The 12,500-nt window shown below is 36.5% G+C and overlaps 1 long non-coding RNA gene across 1 annotated transcript; it reads right to left on the reverse strand.

Annotated features, from left to right (window-relative positions):
* Positions 1-1,043: 1,043 nt before the first annotated feature.
* On the reverse strand, positions 1,044-7,431 carry LOC111813245. The gene is made up of 2 exons (XR_002818552.1): positions 7,331-7,431; positions 1,044-2,967 (listed from the first exon to the last, which is right to left on the reverse strand). It is a non-coding gene; the product is annotated as an uncharacterized LOC111813245 (long non-coding RNA).
* Positions 7,432-12,500: the final 5,069 nt, after the last annotated feature.

Consider the following 12,500-nt stretch of genomic DNA (forward strand, 5'->3'; position numbering starts at 1 on the left):
AAGGAAGCTGTCTGTACTTTGCTTCTTTTTCTCACTCTGTTATTCCCCACTCTTCAGCTCTACCTCTTTCCCTTCCTTCCTTGTTTCCTTCTTTTTCTTCTTTCCTTTTTCTCTTTCAATTATGTGTGTTTTGCTTCCAAAGTTGACATCGATTTTTGACCCTTAACTCTCTAATTTTTTGCCTCAAAAATATGAAGTCAAGAATGATAAATGCTGGCATTTTCTTTCTTCCCTAATCCTGAATGTAGTATAATATTTCACTTTGACTGTACAATAATTAGTATTTTGTGTGTGCTGGATTTAGTTAAAATTGAAAGGTGGGGTTGGGGAGGTAGCTCAACAGTCTAAGCCCATGCCTGGCAAGCACAAGGACCTGAGTTTCATCCATGGTACCACATTCCCTTCAGGCCCTAGTTTGTAGAGTAAGGAGAAGGTAGTGAGTTAAGTCAGACAGGACATCAATTGGAGAATTGCCAGATTAGCAAAATATCTGGATTCCTCATTGTAGCCAAATCCTGCAAAACCTTCCACACTCTACAGTTTGGAAAGAAGTTTTTATAATTTGAGAGAAACAAAATATACTATGTACTACCATCTCAGCTCTATGAAAATCTGTGTGGCTATAATCTCAAAATGTTATTCTAGGAATTCCTGTAGAAACAAAGATGCCAGAAGGAAAAAGGAGTGTGTGCAAGTGTGTTTCATAGTGGGTTGTACTGTAACCAGCTCATGCTAAAGGCCAGCCTCTGAGCCATAATTCTCAGGACAGAAAACACCTGGGATTCTGCGACTTCCTTCTGGACAGAATATTTTCTTTGAAACACACACGTGGGCTGGAGAGATGGCTCAGTGGTCTAAAGCACCTACTTAGAACAAGTTCAGCGAAGCAGAGGGACCACGGTTCAATCCCCCAGCACCACATGCCAGCCAGCCCGCCCCCTGGTGGGCTGAGCTGGCCACACACACACCTCTCTCTCTCTCTCTCTCTCTCTCTCTCTCTCTCTCTCTCTAATAAATAAATAAATAAATTTAAAAAAAAAAAAGAAACACACACGTGAGCATACGTACATATACCTTGCAGATTTAAACAATGTTAGGTAATAGACATTTGGGGAAATTACAGCAAGGGTAACTTTTATGAAAGGAGGTATTTTTGGAATAATAAATATTGATGGGTTAAACTGCTCTGAGCATGACGACTTATTTTCTTCTGGGAGACAAATGCTAGAGCAGACCTTCCTTTTTCCTTAATGATTCATTCAGGAAAGACAAACATTTATAAATAATTAATATGATTCTCAGGTGGAAATGGGTCAATTTAATGCAGATATCATATGTCTTAGGCATTTTTAGTACAAAAATGTGTTTTATCTTAAACTTTATAGAGTATGACTATGAAACTCAAAAACTTAAGTTTTCAAAAACTTCTCTTGATATTTCTAGAGTCGCGGACAAGAGTACCGCTAAGGACGGGATTGCTGCAGTGAAGCAAAACCACACTGAAGATTACTGATGGAAAAGAGACAATTTATGTTCTTAATTTTTTCTCACTGCTGATCTTTTTACTCTTAAAGGAATTACAGAGCACTACATCCCTGAATACATGAAATATCTCCACTACATTTCACAATGTCAGAAAAGAGCTGTAACATGTGAATTAGAAAACGGGGAATCGCAGACTTTCTGTAAATCACAGCTTTTCCAATTGATACTAATGCACAGCAGCCTTGCTAGAGGGACTGTATTCAGATGCACGAGAAACCCATTTCTTTCGAAGTAGGAAGGGAATAGATAATTTCCACTATTTTTGAATATGTTTAGTGATTCAGACTTTTCATGTTTATCCAACAGGCCTTACGCTCAAGACAGACACCTGGGTGGAAAACGGGAAGACTTAGGATCCAGGCGGCCTTTGCTCAGGGTCTGTTTATTTTTGAGAAAGTTTCTGTCCTTGCTGTTGATCCCAACCTCTCTGCAAGGCATGGCCTCAGGGAAAGGAACTTTAGCTAACTAGTTGGTCTAGAGAGTTTGGCCTCCCAGCAAACTAATAAATGATATCATTAATGTGTGCTAATTGTTTTCCTTCATGACAAACAGGACAGGCATTTTCTGGAAATTTTACAGTTCTGACAATTGTTTGCATATTTTAAGTGACTACTTTGTTACCAAAAAAGCAATTTGACTCATTTCCACATAGAAAACTCATAAAAAATTGAAAAGCTTCAATAATTTTAAATCATTCTCTATTGCTCATGGAGATTTAAATTTCAGTGCTAATTTTTTATTAGCACTTTAATTTGGAAGGTACCAGGCTTCTACAAGAATTAAAATTATTAGAGCATTTCAAAATTTTATAAGCTTTCCTGTACGGTTGTGCCGTGATTCTAGGCTTGTGAAGTAAAGCACAATTTGAAGTTAATTTAAATAATTTAAGCAACGAAGACTTTTAGGGGAATTGTTTTGTCTTTCAAATGGGAATTCACAATACACTACAATCATGTTACAAAGAAAATACTTTTCTAATAAATACAGTAATAATTCTAGTTCATGTTGAAGGTTAGTTATTTCTTTTTGTTTATCCCTACTTCAACTTGCATCTTAATACTTTTCACTATTAATTTTTGAAGAATTTCATTTCAATGACTTTCTCAATGATTATCATCAAACTGCATTGATGTCTCCTTGGCAGATCTCAGAACTATGCCCTTAGTCCTACCTTATTCAGGAATATAATGATTTATCTAATTATCATGGGATCATGATCCAATAAACCCCTTTTAACTGACAATATAGCAAGTTTCAAGTGTATGTAATACACATAACCTTCTTGGTTTAGCAGCACAGTACTGTGCAGTAGTGGAGGCTTAATCTGATTCTCTGGCACCCGGGGAGGTGTGGCCTACTGACACTGCTGATGCTGCTGCTCACGCTGGTAAAGCAGTGTCTCATTGCTCCCTTATCACCAACCTAGGAGAGGATCGTGCTTCAAGATGCAAAATACGATTCTGCAGAATACGGACCACTTTAAGAAGATCATAGAAGAAGGGATAGCCAAATAACTCAGCTATAACAGATTATCTTGCTGAATGCACATAGCTACAATATTTAAATGGCAATGGAATAACCATCTCAGCAAATCTAAACAAAAAAAGGGGGAGATACAAATGAAGGACCATTTTGTGTCTGTATATACAAAATAAGATATATAGCTAATCTCTCTTCATTCAATGAGAAGAAAGATTTGTGCTAATAGTGTTTGGGCAGGATATCATGTCTGCATTCTGAGCTATGAATAACCACAACAAAAACAAAATCATGCAATGTATTAATTATTGAAACTGTCATACTAATTGGTTTTGAAACTGTTTCATTGCTATTTGTTTCTCAATAACGTTAATGATAATAAAAAAGAACAAATAGATCAGTGGATTAAACTGCTTGCAAGTAGGCACATGGGCTGGGGATTTGTTTCCTGGGCTGCCAAGCTGGCCCCGCACCCAGGGAGCACTGAGACAGAAATTGAGACTGGGTGTGGAGGGTGGAGGTGCACATCTGTAATCCCAGCTCTTGGGAGGTTGTAAACAGGCAGATCACTACAAGTCCAAGCTAGTAGTGAGACCCTAAACACCCTCAGTACACCCTTCCTTAAAATTAAAAAAAAAAAAAAAGTTCATAGGGGACGGGGGAGATGGTTCAGTGGAATAAGCGCTTTTCTGACAAGTGCAAGGGACTGAGTTCAATCCTGGGTTCTGAAAAAAAAAAAAAAAAAAGAGAGAAATTCATAGAACAGTATAAGTAAGTCCAGTCATCAGAAGTTTGAGATCAACTGTATGACAATGTTTTGAATGATAATCTTTGAAAAAATACTTTAATGTATGATAAAATTGAGTAGATCTTAATTGGTTTAATATAGTTAGTTAAGAATTTTGTTGTTGTTTGGAAACTGGATATAAAAGAGTGTATTTAAAATGAATAGGGCCAAGGAGATAAGTGCCTGCCTTACAAGTGCAAGGTCCTGAGTTCGACCCTCGGTACCACAAAAAACGAAACGAAATGAAACTACACCAAACTAGGGGCAGGCGAGATAGCTCAGCGGACTAAAATGCCTGCTTAGGCAAACTTAGCAAAGCTCCAGGACCATGGTTCTACCCCGGGCCACATGCCGCCCTCCTTCTCCCCACTTGCCTTTCCTTCCCTCCCCCCCAGGGCTGATTAAGCTTGCCAGAGACCAGGCGTAGTAATCCCAGCTATGGAGAGGCTAAAAGTGGGAGGATCGCCATGAGTCCAAGCTGCGTGGTGAAACTCTGTAACAACCAAACGTAAAAAATAAAATAAATACATGCATACAAGCCTACGCACACACAGCATCCACTTTAGTGTAAAGCTAACTGGTCTAGAATTGGAAGAAACAGAATTGTTAATATAAGTACAAATATTGCTTCTTCAGAAGTATGTCATGGATCATGCATAAAATAACAGGACTTTTAATTACAGACATCATTGCTGTTTATAACGATTTAAGGAAATATCAATTCCTCTCAGTGTACAGGTGAAACGACAGATTTAATATCTATTGTTTTTCCCTTTTTCAAATATTTTACCAATTTCAATATTGTAACACACTCAGAGATAAATAAAATTTAAATTTGGCAAAGACACAGAAACTTAAATTCTTGAAAATTTAGCACAATCAAATGTCTATTTGTTTTGTTTGCAGTGCACCTTTTTATTAAAATTTGTTTGAAGTAAGAAAAATAAAGATAAGACATAGAAAAATCTTTAAAAATTAAAAAAAAGGGCTGGCCAAATAGCTCAGTGGATTAAAGCACCTGCAAGCAGGAGCAGGAGCAGGGGTTCAATCCTTGGGCCTGACAAGTGGCTCTGCCCCCTGGGCATGCTGAGACAGCAATTGAGACTGTGTGTGTAGACATGTGCCTGTAATCCTAGTTCTTGGGAGGCTGTAAACAGGTGGATCATTATGAGTCTGATCTAGTAGTGAGACCCTGAATACCCTGCAGACCCTTCACTAAAAATTTACAAAAATAAATATAATAAAAATAAAAATTAAAGCAAAGACTATCATAACAATTAGAATATTTAAGACAAAAGAACATCATTGGATTAACCTTCAGGGGAAGAGAACCTGTCCCAAACTTAGGGATTCAGTTTGAAAAAAAAAATGCCTGTTCAGGGAAATACTTGCAAAAACAGATGATTCACTAATTTTCAGTTTGTTTTCACAACTAAACTTTACCCCTCATATAGAATATTAGTTTTTTTGCTTTAACACTTACTGCTTTTGCTAGGGCAGTTGCTATTTCCTTTTTGGCTATGACTTTACCTTCCTCTAGACTAGAACTTCGGGGCTCCACTCTTTTGTCACCAGGAAACAACCCACAAATTTCATTATAACCAGGAGTTATTACATTCTCATAATTCTGGTGTCTATGGCCGGGATTATATATACCTTCATTCATCTGTGTAGTTTGAGATTGAAAATGGAGAGAGACTGGTAGCAGCGTTTTGCTAAACATGATCTGTCTCAATAGCTTCCAAGAATCTGTGACTATAGAAAAGATTCCTCTCTAGTCACTTCTCCAAGAGAACATTAATAAATCCCACTGAGCAGTGTGATATGTCATGTCTACAAACCAGGCTCCTTACTTTCAAAATACTACTTGTCCTATGTTTTTCTTTTCTTTTTTTTTTTTTTTAATCTCTGTGCAAGGCCCATATTCAAAAGAAAGAAAATTGGATACAAACTCTCCAAGAGAATGTCAAAGAATTTTCACTCTTCCTTTCTTTAAAGCAAAGAAAAAAATGGGAGGGTTGTTTTGTACGTTAATTTGGTTAAAGAAATAACAATTCTCATTCTAACAATAATAAAGGACCAGAATTCAATTAAATGACAAATTCAATCAAAAAACACCTAACTATAAGGCTAGAAAGTAGGAACTTTTATTGTCGGAGTTCACAGGAGGAATGAGAAATAGGTTTTGTTCTTTCTTTTGAGCTTCCTTGGTGTTTACCAAGCAATTAAAAACTCAGAAATTTCTTGCTTTTTCTTTTTTGGGGTGGAACCAGGGATTGAACTGAGGCCCTTGTGCTTGCCAGGGAAGCGCTTATTGCACTGAACCATCTCTCCAGCCCTCAGAAATTTCATGAGAGATTTCTTATATGGGGATTTCAAGTGGTCCAAATTAACCCAGTTTTCTAGGGATGACTTCTGACTTTCAGTGGCATTCATGTGCATTTGACATGGTCTGATACTTACAAAGCCTATTCTGGGAATTCCTTTATAATAGGAATAGTGGGGGCAAGCATTGCCAAGTCACACGCACAGCATCTGATGACAGAACAACCTAGAAAGTCATGTGGACAAGGGAAAGAAAAGAAAAAGAATGCACCTAAAACAGACACCAGCCCTTGTGTATGCTGGTCTGAGAAGTCATATCCTATCACCTTCTACTTTAGGTATTTTTTTCATTGCTAAGGCAAAATACCCAGCACCCAAAGCTAAAGCAGGAAAGGTTCACATAGCGTACAATTTGTATAGATGTCAGTCCACAACTGGCTAAAGCCAGAGCAAGTTGTTCATGGCAGTGGTTCAAAGCCAAAGCAAGAGGACCTTAATCTTAGCACCCTTAATCCCAGTATTACATTAGGAATCAACCGCACATTCTAGATTGTGCTATCTCCCCAAAAAATTCCATGTCTATCTGTCATTTTAGGGGGACATCTTAATCCAAATTACAATTCTTTCACAATATTCTATTTATTATTAATGTGTAATTGCTATAGCTTATGGTGTAGCCCACCTCCCCTTGCACCAGGAAAATACTACATTGAAGCATGAATAACACTAGGCATTCGTTGATAGATACACTTTAGGATGTTTGCTACAAGAAAACGTACTGATTTTGTGTATAATTTGTTTTATAATCATAAAAATAAATGTAGGTTAGGATTGTAAATAGTTTTTCTTCATTCTGTGGAATTAAAAAGAATTTCTGTACTATAGTTGACACACTTCAAATGGCCTGGAGCATAGTCATCTACTTTCGCTACACAAATTTCTTTTCCAGAAATAGTCTCAAGGATATTTTGACAATGCTTGGCTTGATTCTCTTCTGATACAGCCTCCTACAACTTCTGCATGTCATGGTCATGACACAAGCTTGCAGCAGGGAACAAGTCATTTGAAGCTATAGAACAATTTACATATTTAAATGTCTCATAAAAACAAATTTTAATACAAGTACATAAAACATCTAGCAGAAGTATGGATTTAGAAAAAAATTATAGAAGAGTAACATGGATACCGTCACACCAAACAAGCAGAGAGAAAACATGCATTTGCTTCCTTCTTTGTATAAATAGTATTCTTTTGCAAATTTATGTTAGCCTTCCAGTCCATCATTAAAGGAGCAGAGGATATATATAAAGCATCAAAAGAAAGAGTTAATTGAAAAATAATATATTTATCATATAAAAATCATATGCATGTGAGATTCATATATTATATATGTACAATTTTATATTAGTGATATGTGATCTATGTGCACATTACATATATTTACATGATATATGTTTATTCTGATATGCTTTATAAATTCTGTGTATTTGAAATCTTTGTAGTTTAGCACTAATATGTAGATATAGATATAGATATATTTAAATGTTATCCTTAGAATAGGGCAATTAACATTTATATAAATTAAGGTTCTAATTTGCCTGCTAAAATCTCTACATTTATACAGTTATACTTTGTAAAAATATACCTTTGTCCTTTTACTTTTTAAAGAGAAGACAAAGTTTTCATTATGTCTAAGTCAAAACCCCTCATAAATTTTAGGTTTATCCATTATCTTATAATTCTTTTACCTTGATTCATTATAATGAGGCATAGATAGTGCCCTGGTTTCTTTTATATATGATTTAGAAGTGACTGTGTAGTGTTTTAGCAGTTCAAAATGTTGATCATGAAGAATTTCACACATAAAACAAAGGCAAACTGTAAATTTTGTTCATCGCCCAGATTCAATGATCCTCAACATTTAAGCCTGGTTCATCTATTATTTGTTTTAATTGTTGTTGACCAGGTATTTTATGAAAGTTCTAATTGTAGACTTCACATTTTTCTTCTTATGAACTTCATTATGCATCAGTTTAAAGAAAATGAATACTTTGCACCCAATGATAACATTCCAACTAAAATGTCAACTATTATCTCTTGTAATCTGGCACATATTAAAATATCTCTAATAGTCTCAATTGTGTCATAATTTTACAGTTTATCCAAATTATATACAGAGAAGATCCAAATAATGTCTTTGATAATCGTGTCAATTAAAGGTTTTTCTCTTCATGACATTCACTTGCCAAAGAAATTGTGGCAATTACCCTAGAGAGTGTCTCACTCTACATAGGTAATATGCAAGGCTATAGGATTTACAAAGGGTAGACAGTAGCCATTATTTCTGGTATGTCAACTTTGTTTTTATTTACTGTTCCCTCTATTTTATATATTCTTATATTTCCTATATTTCTTGCACACTAGAATTCATGTGTGAAGTCTGTATAGATTCAGACCTAACATTTGTGTAAGAATGCGGCCATTGTCTGAACTTTAAATTCCATGGTGTTAGGGGGAGCAAATTCTATACTATCTGTGTTTCAACAAAATACTTGTAGTACAAGCAACCTCCCAGAGCAGTAACATTAAGAGATGGACTTGCTGGTGGGCAACTATGTCACGACAGTGTGACCTTCACAGTGAAATTAGTGCTTTTATGGAAGAGTCCTTAGACTGTTTTCTCTTTCTGTCACATGAAGACAATGATGAAAGCCACTGTCCTTGAAGCACAGCACCAGACAACAGGAAGAACCAAGGATGGTACATCTTGATCTTGGGCTTTAGAGCCAGCATAACAGTGAGGAGAGATACTAAGTATCTTATTACAGCAAGCACACATGGGTCAGTCAAGAGACATTCGTCTCCAGCTTTTCTTTTCAGGGATTTCAAGATGTGTGTGTTCACAGTCTGCAGCCAAGCTGCCGCACCTCCTGTCTTACTTCCCCATTTTTGCTTCATCTGGTATTCTCATGAATTAATGTTTGCATGTAAATCATTTCATTGAGGGGTTATAATAGTATATTCTTTTTCCATTGTATTTTTACATACATTACTGGAATACAATCATAGAAATATATTTTAGTTAAAAACTGAGGTCAGGGGGATAGCTCAGTACAGTAAGCATTTGCCTGGTAATTGCCAGGTCCTGAGTTCAGGTCCCTGTTAATGCAAAAATAGATAAATAGATAAGTAAATAAATAAACAAACATAAATAAAAAAACTAGAGCACATATCTGCTGAATGACTCTTGCTTGTGTCATGGTACTTGTAAAAATTTCCTACTTAAGTCCTCAGTTTTTTGTTTATTTCTGGGCAGCTTAGACTCATGATCCTCCTGTTTTGTCCCCCTGGTGCTTTGATTACAGTCATGCACCACCACACCCAGAGTCTATTGCTGGCTCAGTGCACCCAGGGGGCAGGTCGGGCATAGTATGAGGTGCCAGATATTGAACCCTGGCCCCTGTGTTTACCTAAGCAAGCGCTTAGTCTGTTGAGCTATTTTGTTTGCCCTGCCAATATTCAGATAGTCAAATTGTGAACATTCTCAGATGCAAGCTGCCCTATTTTTTGAGGGGGAGTGGGTAACCAGGAATCAAACTCAGGCATTACACTTGTCAGGCAGGCACTTTGTGTCACTGAGCTATCTACACAGCCCTTAAATAGACTTTGTCTTAGCAACATTTCCTGATATGAACAAACCCAGAAATAATTCACACATCTTCTTTACCATTTTAAGGAAAGTGTAAAAGTACAAGTAAATTATTCACAGTATTTCTATGTGTATTTTTATTTTGCATATTTGTGTCAAAGGCATGTAAAACTTACTTTGTCTGACTTATGTTCTTCTGGAACTGAACTTATTCTTTAATCAGGGGTTTGCTGAATTTTCAAAATACTATATATTGAGCATATTGTATCAGTCACAATTTTGTCAAAGAATTAGAATCGCAAATTGCTCAGCTTTCCCCTGAGACAAAATTCTTGCCATCTATAACTCTAAAAGAAAAAAAAAACAGTTTAATATAGCCCACAAGTTTGAGATACTCAGTGCATGGCTTTTAGGCTCCACGTTGGGCAAAATCTCAGAACAAAGCCCTAGTGGAGCAAGGGCCATTAGTTCGTGGTGACCAGGACATGGAGCAGAGAAACCATTCAGAGAAGAATGAATGAAAAGCCAACAAAATACTGACAGCCACACCTTTGGCTGTTGACTCATACAGACAAATACAACAGGTTTTCTTCATCTAATAGGCATTTCTTAATACGATGAGTTTGACATATGAAGATTCATGGTCACAATCCATGGTCTGTCAACTTCACAACTGTGTATATCTCCTTAAACCACACTTAATCTTCAAATAAAGATAATAGTAAATTCATAACATACGTATACGGCATACAACTGATAAAAGAACAATACTTTCTTCCAAATTTCAGCAATTCTATTGTTTCTCCAAAGTCTAACTTCAAGCGTCTTTGAAGACTCAATGAAAACTCTTAGCTGGAAACCTCTACAAAGATAAAAAGAACAGGATAGTCACATAATCTTAAGTTATAATGGTGCATTCCCATTTCAAAAGGTATAAGTAAGGGAAAGTAAACAGTAAGATCAAAGCAGACATTCCATGTTTGGAACATCTCTGACTTCTTGGGGGTCACCTGTGAACCCTTGAATTTATTCTTGCAGGCTTTCATACTGTCCTTTCAAGGCTCTCTCAGCTGGTCTCCCAGAAATTTCTTGAAATCTGGGGGATGCTCTTGTTACAACACAGCTCTTATATCATGAATGGTTAAAAAAAACAGTACTATGTGGGCAATGCCAAGTTCAACTCCCAGCTTGAACAGTAGACGGCCTCCTGGTCATGCTTCTGGTTGGCTAAACCTGGTGAAATGAACCCCATGGAACCAATCTCCTTAGAGATCCTTTACAAACAGGCTTCCAAGGGTCTCTGATAAACTGAATGATTTATGATGTTGCACCCATAAACTTGGGATTCCTCAGTTACCCTCAAGTGGTCATTCTTATCCCATTATGTAGTACTTGGTTTCTTTGTAATAGTGATAATCTAGTTAGCAGACCTGCTTCTTTTGGTCTTAATTGTACACATAATTCATTTTGAGAGAAGTTCTTTTTTAATTTTATTCCCTAGCCTATTCCCCTTGATTCACATTATAAATCTGGCTAAACCCATGAAGAAGTACACATGCCATGGTCTTATTGTTGGGATATATTCATTTTTTCCTGCTAAATAAATCAGTTCATCACTCTTAACTCTTATTCCTTTATCTGGGCAATGTCAAGACATTGGAAAAATGCATACAAATTTTGTAAGAAAACTTAATACATATAGTCCCTAGTCCAGTGGGTGTTTTTTTCTTAAATGAAACCTCCCAAGTCTGCTTTTACTCTGCATTTTATGAACATTCTGGATTTCTGAGTGCTGTCTAGAATCTCATTTCACGTGGCTTGCAATATTATAAGGCTTCTCTAGCTCATATCCAAAAGTTTTCCCAATTCTTCCAGCACCTTAGTCCTAAAGGCTTCTAAACCACATGCTGAGCTCCTGATCCAGCAAAACCCAACTTCTGTGATACCCAGATTCAGTAAAACTTCATCAGACTCCACGGTAGAAAATACTTGGTGGAAGTGTTTGGAAAAAAAATTTCTTAGTGCATGATCATTGTGAAGCTGAAAAGGGAAAATAAGCAAGAGAAATATGTAAAAGTTCATGTAGAGTACCTAAAACTGCCTACATGACACACCTGCACACACACAGGAGCGTTCTTTTGTACCTTCTAGACATTTCTTCATGGTGTTGGCATACTAGGGGCAATAGTCATGTCATTATGTTTGTTAGAATTTATTTGTTTCAACTATGGTAAACAGGTAAACAAATTTATGGTCTTGGGGTAGGGGAGATGTCTCAGTGGAAAAAGCACGTCGCTGGCAAGTGCAAGGGTCTGTGTTCAATCCCTGGTTCTGAAAAAAAAAATAATTGTCTTTATTTTGTGTGTATCTAGCACCCTGAAGTAGGAGAGGTGACTGGATTAAGAGACATACAGGAAAGGTGACAAGAAAGGAAATATGGCTCCTTTAAGACGTATGGGCATGATCTTACAATTCATGAAATTTACACATGTTTTGGGAGATTGATGTATAGCATATCTGAATTAATTTTATCTTACTTATCTTCACTCTCACCAATTTCCTGATCCTTCTACCTTACTCTAAAAGACAGAGATTATTTTATTCTTTGTTGATAATTAGGTTTCTCTCCTCTTTTTCATGAGGTTAGCTAGGAGCTTATCAATTTTATTACATCTTTCAAATAACCAGCTTTTTTGGTTAAAGTAAAATTTTAAT

This window comes from Octodon degus, unplaced genomic scaffold, assembly GCF_000260255.1.
Source record: "Octodon degus isolate 3935 unplaced genomic scaffold, OctDeg1.0 scaffold00175, whole genome shotgun sequence".
Lineage (NCBI taxonomy): Eukaryota > Metazoa > Chordata > Mammalia > Rodentia > Octodontidae > Octodon > Octodon degus.